The sequence below is a fragment of the Macaca mulatta genome, chromosome 5 (genome assembly GCF_049350105.2).
Source record: "Macaca mulatta isolate MMU2019108-1 chromosome 5, T2T-MMU8v2.0, whole genome shotgun sequence".
NCBI classification, from domain to species: domain Eukaryota; kingdom Metazoa; phylum Chordata; class Mammalia; order Primates; family Cercopithecidae; genus Macaca; species Macaca mulatta.
This window is the reverse complement of record NC_133410.1, coordinates 5,910,144-5,920,017: the sequence shown is the minus strand read 5'-3', so window position 1 is coordinate 5,920,017 and position 9,874 is coordinate 5,910,144. Positions and strand designations below refer to the sequence as shown.

The window sequence follows — 9,874 nt, the reverse complement described above, 5'->3', positions numbered from 1 at the left end:
GGAGCTGCTGTGGAGTAAAGCTCAGGCGATGTGCAGGTGTTACGGAGGTGAGGAGGAGACACGTGGAGGTGCTGTGGAGTAAAGCTCAGGCGATGTGGAGGTGTTACGGAGGTGAGGAGGAGACACGTGGAGGTGCTGTGGAGTAAAGCTCAGGCGATGTGGAGGTGTTACGGAGGTGAGGAGGAGGGACGTGGAGCTGCTGTGGAGGGGATGTGGAGATACCGTGGTGGTGACGTACAGGTGATGTGACGGTGTTATGGAGGTGAGGGGATGTCACTGTGACACTGTGGAGGTGACGTGGAGGTGACATGAAGGCACTGGATAGGGGATGTGGAGACGACAACGTGCAGATGCCGGGGAGGTGATATGAGGGCAGTGTGGAGGTGATGTGGAGAGGATGAGGAAGAGCCATGGGGGCATATTGTGGTCCCAGCCCTGCTTCCACCACCTTCTGCCATGTGACTCGGGCCTATATTCCTCCTAGGAGATGGGGCTCACCAGGCTTCCTTCCGGGCTGTGGGAGAATCCACCGAGCTGGCAAGCCGAGCTCCAGGGTCATCATAGCGGCCGAATCACTTCTGAGAGGAGCAGGTGAGTGTGATGTCACCTGGGACTTCCCCATCTATCCTGCTCCTTCGCTCTGCATGGCCGGTGACCCCAGTGGCTTCTTGGCCCCTTGCTGCTGTCACAGGCTGCACCTTGGGCTCTGTTACCTGAAGACTTCTCTGGGGATGTCTGGGGCAGGGGGCACCAGTGTTGGAGTTTGATGGACCCAGGTTTTAACCCCCACTGGGCTGTGTGGCCAGGGGCAACTCACTTCCCCACACCTCTTAGCCTCCACTTCCTCACCTAAAAACAATGGGGGACACCACAGGCCCCCAGGACATTGCGTGGGTTCAGGGAGCTACAGCCCTGCACGGGGCTCATAGTGCACACTCAGTGATAGTGGGCACAGTTGCCAGTATTGCCCCTGAAAGGGCACCGTACTGGGCTGAAGATGTGGACACCTGTTCCAGGAACATGCACACACTGAGAGGCTGGTGTGTAGTTTGTGCCAAGGACACATGTTGCTGGTGTCAGCCGTCCTCTTATCTGGACCCCGCAGCTTGTGGTCTAGGGGGCACTGGCCACTGATGTGGCTTCTCTGGGCTCTGTAAGATGAAGTATTAAGAACCCAAACACGTCATCTGCCAGGTGTAAGACGACAGGGTGTCATGGGGACTGTGGCCGACTGGGTGGAGCCTGCAGACCCCGTTCAAAGGCAGGACTGATACACGGCCTGCATGCACTGACATGGCCACACCAGCTGTCAAGATGATCAAATGCTTCTGCACTGGATGGTCAGAAGCTATGGCCCTTCACCCTTGATTACACTTCTGCTGCCCTGGACCCCCAGGAACCCCTCTGGACTCAGCAGCTAAAGGGCCAGCCCCTGGCCAGCAGGGCCTTCTGGAACCCGCTCCAGTACCAAGGCTCGAGTCCACTCTGATCGGTTGGTGCTGGGCTGTTGCAGTTATTAACGATTTCTGATTTCGCTCCTGACTAAAGACATTCAGATTAACGTTTTTAAAAAGATGGGGCTGACTCAGTGAAACACATCCAAGTCTTGGTTTGTCCTTGGTTGGGACCTCCAGTGGTGGGGTAAGGAGACACTGATGATGGGGGTCTTGGAGTTCCAGCCCTCACCTGGCCATGGCTAGAAACACAAGCCCTGCTCTTTCTTCCCAGCTAGGGGTGGGCGGCCTTCATGCCTCTCCCGCATCTTTGGTGGCTGTGGCTCTAAGCTCCTCTCTCTGGTCTTCTTCACTAAGGGCCACACTGGTTGCCCCTGGTGCTTATCTCCCCAAAGTTGGGGACCACGTTTTCCCCAGATTTCAGTTCTACATCAAGATTCTCAAAGGGGAGCTTAACTCCCCATCACAGCCCTCTTCTTCAACCCTCTCTCTCCCCATCCCTGCACAGATGCCCTTCCCTGCAGCCCACATGGACCCACCTTTAGTCCCTCGAACACAACAAGCAGTTTTGCAGTGCCCTGTTTTTCCTCTTGGTGTGAAATGCCCATTTTCTTTTGCTTGGGTGCCATATTCATCCTCTGAGATTTGGATCTGGTGCTACCCCCTCCAGGAAGCCTTCCTAGACAATCCTTGTGTGGGCTGGGTGCCTCCTGGGTCTCCTCAGACCTCAGTGCTTCTTTCTGTCACAGCCCTATTAACTTTTACCAAGGTTGTTTCTGTGCTTCTATTTTATTGGACTGACTTTCTTGAGGGTGGTGCCCAACACAGAGGAAGTAAATGCTTGTTGAGAGGATGGACAGACAAAAGTACAGAGGGATGGATGGATATTGGATGGATAGATGGATATATGGATACATTGGATGGATAGATGATGGATGAATGGATGTATGGAGGATAGATGGGTGATGGATGGGTGGGTTGGTGGGTGGGCGGATGGAAGAATGGATGGATGAGGAATGGAGAGATGGACGGGAGACAGATGGATGATGGGTGGGTGAGTTGATTGGTGGGTAGATGGAAGGATGGATGGATGAAGGAATGTTTAGATGGATGGTGGATGGATGGATGGAGGGATGGAGGGATATTGGATGGATAAATGCATGGATGATGAATGAGTGGATGGATAAGTGGATGGATGGATGATGAATGATGGATGAATGGGTTGGTGAGTGGGTGAATGGAAGGATGGATGGATGGATGAAGGAATGTTTAGATGGATGGTGGATGGATGGATGGAGGGATGGAGGGATATTGGATGGATAAATGCATGGATGATGAATGAGTGGATGGATGAGTGGATGGATGGATGATGAATGATGGATGAATGGGTTGGTGAGTGGGTGAATGGATGGATGGATGGGTGAATGGAAAGATGGATGGTGGATGAATGGATGGAGGGATGGGGGATATTGGATGGATAAATGCATGGATGATGGATGAGTGGATGGATGGATGGATGATGAATGGGTTGGTGAGTGGGTGCATGGATGGATGATGGAGGAATGGACTGAGGAATGGTGGATGGAGGGTTGGAAGGATGGAAGGATGCATGGATGCACGGTTATATGGATGGATGGAAGGTTGCTTGAGTTCAGCACATTTTGTTGGCAAGTCTCTGGGGGAATGTGCTCTCTCTAGTCTCAGGTTTACACTTCATTTAGCGGAGTCATCTTACCCTTCTTTCACTTCTGCCCTTCCCTTTCTTTGAATGTCTAAGTCCTGGTCTCTTGAGGGTTTTTTGGTTGCCCCAAGTCCCCTCCACCATCTTCCACAGGAGGCCTTAGGGATTTGATGCCAGCGTGGCTCCTCTGGTCCCAGGTTCTCAGGGTGAGCATGCAGTCTTGTGCTAGACTCCTGCTGCACTTCCAGCTCCTAAATCTGGCAACTTCCTGAGCCTGGGGCAGGCAATACAGACGGCAAGGAGAAGGCTGGCTTGGTTGCTTTACTTGAAACAGGCTCTACTTAACTGTGTGGCCTTGGAGAGATTGCTTATTTGCTCTGAGCCTCAGTTTCCTCATCTGCAGAATCGTGTGGTTCTGTGGGAGAAAGAGGCCAAGAATAAAGTGCAGTCATGTGAAGCTGCCGTCCCCCTGGCAGAGGACGTGGGGTAAAGCTGGGGTCTTCTTCAGAAAGCTCACCTTCCCTCTTCCTCCCAGGGCTGCAGCTGATTAGCTCCCAGGATGCAGCGCAAGTCGGGTGTTTTGCTTCAGTAATGGAGAGGAAAATTGCAGTGGTGATGGTTTGAGTTGTGCTATCACTTAGCCTTCACACTCTGAGGGTCAGCAGTTTCTGAGGGTTTATAACCCAGGCACATTTTATAAATCAAAATATTACCAGAGCACAGTCAGGGCTGCACCCTTCAGCACCGAGAGGAAGTCAGCGAAGCAAGAAGCGCACACTGGGATCAGCCGTTTGCAGAGCCGAGGTCCTGCCCAGCCTCGCAGATGGCTCCTGGCCGCCTTGGGGAAGATGCCGAGGGACCAGGGAAGGCCTGGCGTCCAGAGCGTGTGTGGTGATCCATCAGCGGGGTGGTTGCCCCTCCTGCACCCTTGTCCCTGTTGTGAGCAAATGGCGTGCCCGCCACATTTTGGGGACTGTAGGATTAATTGTGTGGAGTCTGCAGAAACACTGCTCCCCCTTGATGTGGTTGGGGTGGGGACCTGGTGTGCAGCCCCCAAAATCTGCCTCAGGTCTGAGGGATGAGTGGGAGCTCTGGGAACAGGAGGGAGGCTGGGTACAGGCATTGGGTAGCTGTGGGAAGTCAGAGAGGCCTGGGAGGAGGAAAAAGGGAAGAATGAAGATGTGGGACAGGAAAACAGGCTGTGTATCTAGAGCCCCCTCCTTGTGGTTCTGGCTTCTGGGTGCACGGGGGTGGGGGTGGTTATAGTCACTGGGTCTGAGCTGACCATTTGTAGGTAACGTAGAAAATGACTTTAGCTGCAAGTAACAGAAAACCTGCCTGCTAGGTTTGAACCCACAGGAATTCGTTTCTCCCGCAACAGTAAGTCTGGAGGCTTGGGCTGCTGCATCATGCCACCAGGCTGCTGTGTCTCCGGACATCACATCCACGTCCCAGGCAGGAACATGGAGGACAGGAAAAGGCCGTTTTCCTCTTGAGGTCTTTGCTTTTGCCTTCAGGAAGGAAAGCTCCTCCCAGCAGATTTCCCTTATACCTCATTGGTTACAACTGGGTCATATGCCTGCCTTTTGACCAATCATGGACGATGAGCAGTTACCAGGGCTAATGTGGACCAATCAGGATTCACCCCCTTTTACTGGGGGTGGACCTTACCTTCCTTGCGATCTGGAAGTCTCTGGGGGTTTCCTGAAAGTTTGGGGTTTGGAAAGCAGGATGGATGGTGGCTACTGGGGAGGCGAAGGACAGCGCCTCCCACTCTACCCACCCTGGGCAAAGCATGTGACACACACGACCTGATTTAGGCCTCCAACCCTGTTTTCATTACCCCCATTAAACCCTCTCTGTGGGTGGGCACCCTTGCTTGCATACCTCCAGTGACGGGGAACTCTCCATCTGCCCAGGCCTGGAGGCTTGGGCCTGTCAGAAAGTTTTTCTTTGGACTGAACTGAATTCTGGCTCCATAGGGTCCACCTGTCAGTGATGGGCCCTCCCTGGCCATTCTCCTCACCGTGGTGGCTTTTCATGTGGTGGCCATTCTCCTCACCACGGTGGCCTTTCGCATGGCAGAAGGCTGCTCCCACCATCCTTACGAGTCAGGTCTCCTTCAGGAAAGGCCCTGGCTGGTCCCACTGCTCCCTGTAGGCCACGGTCCCAGGCCCTGCAGATTCCTCCCGGCAGAGTGGGGAGTGAGTGGGGCGGGTGCCGAGGCTGGAATGGCCAGGCCAGGGAAGAGCTGGGGCCTGGAGCAAGGGTGCGTGGCTCCCAGCTCAGCTCTGTTCCTCACTCGCCCGCACCAGGCACGGTGGGCACCGGGAGGCCCTGCCCGCCTTGGAGGACCTCACAGTCCCTGGGGCCACTGGAAAGCAGCCACGATAGAAATCCACACTGGAGAGTCTTGAGTGCGCTTCAGGCTCTGGTCCAGGCGCCGAGAGAAAGAGCTCAGGGGAATGAGGCCTGCCAGCCATGGCCACAGTCAGGGCTGGCTGGTCCAGCCCCTGCCCCTCATGCTGTCCAGTTGTGGACAGGGCCTCCTGCTGGGCACACGGGCGGAGCGGGAGCCTCTGCAGCCTCCCTGAGCCCCCCAGGCTTGGAGCAAGGAGTGAATAGGACCATAGAGGTCTTCAGAAGGTGTGTCTCTCTCTCCCTGCCGTCTCCTCTTTTTTTTCTCTCTCTGTCATTTCTCTCTCTCTCAAGCTATATGAGATTCTGAAAAAAAAAAAAAACAAAAACAAACCCCAAAGCCACGTTGTGAATTTCCAGGGCCTGTGCTGAGCTGCCAGGGAAACCACAGCCTCTGGAAAGCAAACCCCAAGCCAGTGGCGAGGCTCCTTCAGCCCACCCAAGGGAGTGTCCCAGCAAAGATCCAGGCCCCCACCTCCCTCCCGACCCCCCACAGACAGAGCCCCGTCCCCAGGAAGGCCTGAGGAGGGGGCGCCAAGGCCATCCTCAGCGGGGTGCCTGCATGCAGAGGGCAGCCCGCTTTCTCCTGAGACACCTGAGAAGGGGGTGCTGCTGTGCTGGAGACTCTGAGCATCACCGTTTCTCCTAGACCCTGCCGAGGTGAGGGCTGTGTCCCCAGTTCTGACAGACGGCAGGGGCAAGAAATGAAGGCAAGCGGAGGCCCGAGGACACGGAGGGGCTGGGCAGGCTTGTGTGCCCTTGGCTGGCTCATGGTGCAGCCAGAGCCCCCACCACAGGCCACGGCCTGGTCCCTGCTGTGAGGCACAAGCTGCAGGGAGCCTTTAAGGTTGGGGGAGGTCCCCTTTCTCCCTCCGTGTTCTGTCCTTCTCCCTCCCTCCCTCCTTGCTGCAGCGGGCTAGGTGGTTAAGAGCTTGTGCTCAGAGTGAGACAGCTCCGAGGGCCATCCCAGCCTGCCATTTCCCGGCCTGTGGCCTCAGGCGACCTATTCTGCCTCCCTGGGCCATGATGCCCTCACCTCCGAATGAGGCTCCTAACCCCAGCTCCACAAGTCATGCTGCTGCCACAGGTGACGCCAACCTCCAACCAGGGGCTTGAAGCAAAGGCCTATTTCTTGCTCAACTTCAGTGCCCCTCATGGGCCCGGAGAGGCCTGGCTTTTTGTCTTTGGGTTCCCAAAAGCCAACCTTGAGATAAAGCTTTGCATGCAAGTAGGTTACTTGGGAGACGATCCCGGGAAGTGCCAGTAGGAAAGTGGAGGAATGAGAGAGGGAGAGGAAGGAAGTCAAGCAGGGACGCCTTTTCCGGGGCAGGTGACCACCGTGGGTCACTGGACTCACTCCCACTGTATGGAACCTGCCTTGGAGCTGCACTGCCCAGGGGCAAGAAAGCTGGGAATAGCCCTGCCCATCACAGCCTGGGGGCTGGTCCCAGAGGTGGTAACTCCCCGGCATGCCCAGCCTGCCCTGCACAAAGACACAGGTGGCAGGCTCTGGGCAGAGAGAACTCTTTTTTTTCTTTTTCTTTTTCCTTTTTAAATTTTTTTTGAGGTGGAGTCTTGCGCTGTTGCCCAGGCTGGAGTGCAGTGGCATGATCTTGGCTCACTGCAACCTCTGCCTCCCTGGTTCAAGCAATTCTCCTGCCTCAGCCTCCTGAGTAGCTGGGATTACAGGCGCCCGCCATGCCTGGCTATTTTTTTGTATTTTTACTAGAGACAGGGTTTCACAGTGTTGGCCAGGGTGGTCTCAAACTCCTGAGCTCAGGTGATCTGCCTGCCTCGGCCTCCCAAAATGCTGGGATTACAGGTGTGAGCCACCACTCTCGGTGGAGAGAACTCTTATCTAATCTTCAACCTTGGCTGCTTTGTGGGTGTGTGGTTCACAGACAATTGTTTTACTGATACTATCCTGGATGCTTCTGGAATAGCTACAATACAAAATCACAAGAGATTCATGGAAAAGACAGTACCCCTGCTGGGACTCTCCAGCCCAGTAGTCTCCCTTTGGTCGATATGCCAACAATTGTCCCCCAGTCTCCTTTCTTTTCTTCCTTCCTCCCTCCCCGTTTCTTCCCTCTGCTCCTTCAGTATGTTTTTAAGCCCCTGGTTTTAGCGTTAGGTGCTCAGGGTTCAGAGGTGAATGGATCACCACTCTGCCTTTATGTAGTAGGTCATTCCAATTCTAAAGCAGGGCGCCAGAGGTGTGTGATGACCTGAATGTGAAAGGAGCCTGGAGTGGGAGAGGCCGCCAGGTGGGAGGAAGGGTTCCTGGCTCACATAATTAGGAGGCGCAGCTGCTGAGCTCTGGGCTCTGCTGAATCTGGAAGGTGGAAGCCCCAGGTTCGTGCCAGATTTATTACTTTTTAGTTGGACAGTGAAGTAAATCTCATCCGTACTCCATCCCCATCTCCAAAATGGGCCACTATGTACCTGCCAGGTTGTTCTGAAGACGAAATAAGACAGCTGCTAAGATCTTTGTAAATAACAAAAACCTGTACTGAATGTTGCCTTGTTGACTCCTACTTCCTTGTGTAAATGGATGTTTCTGTTGAAACGTTTTTTTTTTTTTTAGATTGCAAAACTGAAACACATGCATTGAAAAAACTGGAACCAACACAGGGCAGGCAAGCCCCAAAGTGGAGCCTGGCCTGCGAGTGTTCCTGGCTTGGCTCAGGAAATACTTCAAGGACAGCCAGAGGTGGTAGAAAACAGCTTTACTGAAGTGGCAGTGTTACAGCTCCGTGACTGCTCCCGCAGAGCAGGGCTACCCATGGGCAGTGTTACAGCTCCGTGACTGCTCCTGCAGAGCAGGGCTACCCGTGGGCAGAGAGTAGCAGCCATATTTATACCTACTTTTTTTTTTTTTTTCAGCCTGGTGTCACCCAGGCTGGAGTGCGGTGGCGCGATCTCGGCTCACTGCAACCTCCGCCTCCCGGGTTCAAGCGATTCTCCTGCCTCAGCCTCCTGAGTAGCTGGGATTATAGGCACCCACAACCACGCCCGGCTAATTTTTGTATTTTTAGTGGAGATGGGGGGGGGGGTTCACCATCTTGGCCAGGCTGATCTTGAACTCCTGACCTCATGATCCACCTCTCAAAGTGTTGGGACTACAGGCCTGAGCCACTGTGCCCCACCTATACCCACTTTTAATTGCTAAGATCTTTGTAAATAATAAAAACCTGTACTGAATGTTGCCTTGTTGAATCCTACCTCCTTGTGTAAATGAATATTCCTGTTGAAACTTTTTTTTTTTTTTAGATTGCAAAACTGAAACACATGCATTGAAGAAACTGGAACCAACGCAGGGCAGGCGATTAAGGGAACTGATTAAGGGGCAGTTCATGCAGAAACTTCTAGGGAAGGGGTAGTAATCGTTGGGTCACTGCTGTGAAAAGGGGTGGTAACGTCTGGGTGTTGCCATGGCAACGGTAAATCGATATAGCCTACCGGTGGGGGTGCCTGATTGAAAGCTGCTTTGGCCCAGTCTGTTTCAGCCAGTCCTCAATCTAGTCTTGTGCCCAAGCCCCTCTGGAGTCGAGTCCCGTCTCCTACCTCCGAACCATGTATAAGTTGATAAAATATAACGTGGAAGGGCTCGCCCTGAACCTCGAAGACTGCTGCTGTTAACTCTGTAACCTCTGCAAATGCAGAAACAGCTAAAAGGCAAGGAGGCTCGGCTGGGTTGGCTGGGCCGGTCCTGGCCTGCCTCTACTCACCGGCTGTGCGTTCTTGGCAAGTCACAGGAGCGATTGAGGCCTCACCGGTGTCACCCTTATGGTAGGGAGGAGAACGGCCCCACCTCACTGCCTTCGTGAAGGTTGAGCGATCTCGTCGCCTGGCTCGGTGAGGGTGAGTACTCAGGCAGTGCCGCTGGGCCCACAGCTGTGGTTTCAAAGTGAGGGAGATATTTTGCTGAGCCGACTTCAGTCATGACTATTATTTTTGCAAAGGCCAAAGGATTCCTGTCATGATTCCAAGAGCAATTTCCACGGCAAATAAGCCGGGCGTGTTGGGCTTCACAGTTTTGTTTGCTGAAGTCGCCTGATGTTTTCCGTGCCATATATTTCAAGTTTATGCTTTCCAGGTTTTTGTTTTAAATTGTGGTAAAACACCTAACATAAAATTTACCATCTTAACCATTTGTAAGTGTATAGTTCAGTGAAATTAAATACATTCATGATGTTATGCAGTGATCAGCACCATTTTTCTCGAACTCTGTCCATCTTCCCAAACTGAAATCTGTCCCTATTGAATAACAACTCCCCAGGCCAGGTGCCGTGGCTCACGCCTGTAATCCCAGCACTTT

The 9,874-nt window shown here is 53.6% G+C and overlaps 1 long non-coding RNA gene across 1 annotated transcript; it reads left to right on the top strand.

Annotated features, from left to right (window-relative positions):
- The first annotated feature begins 453 nt into the window (after positions 1–453).
- Positions 454–8,757, top strand: LOC144341117 (uncharacterized). Its single transcript, XR_013417745.1, has 2 exons — positions 454–591; positions 8,141–8,757. It is a non-coding gene; the product is annotated as an uncharacterized LOC144341117 (long non-coding RNA).
- The last annotated feature ends 1,117 nt before the right edge of the window (positions 8,758–9,874 follow it).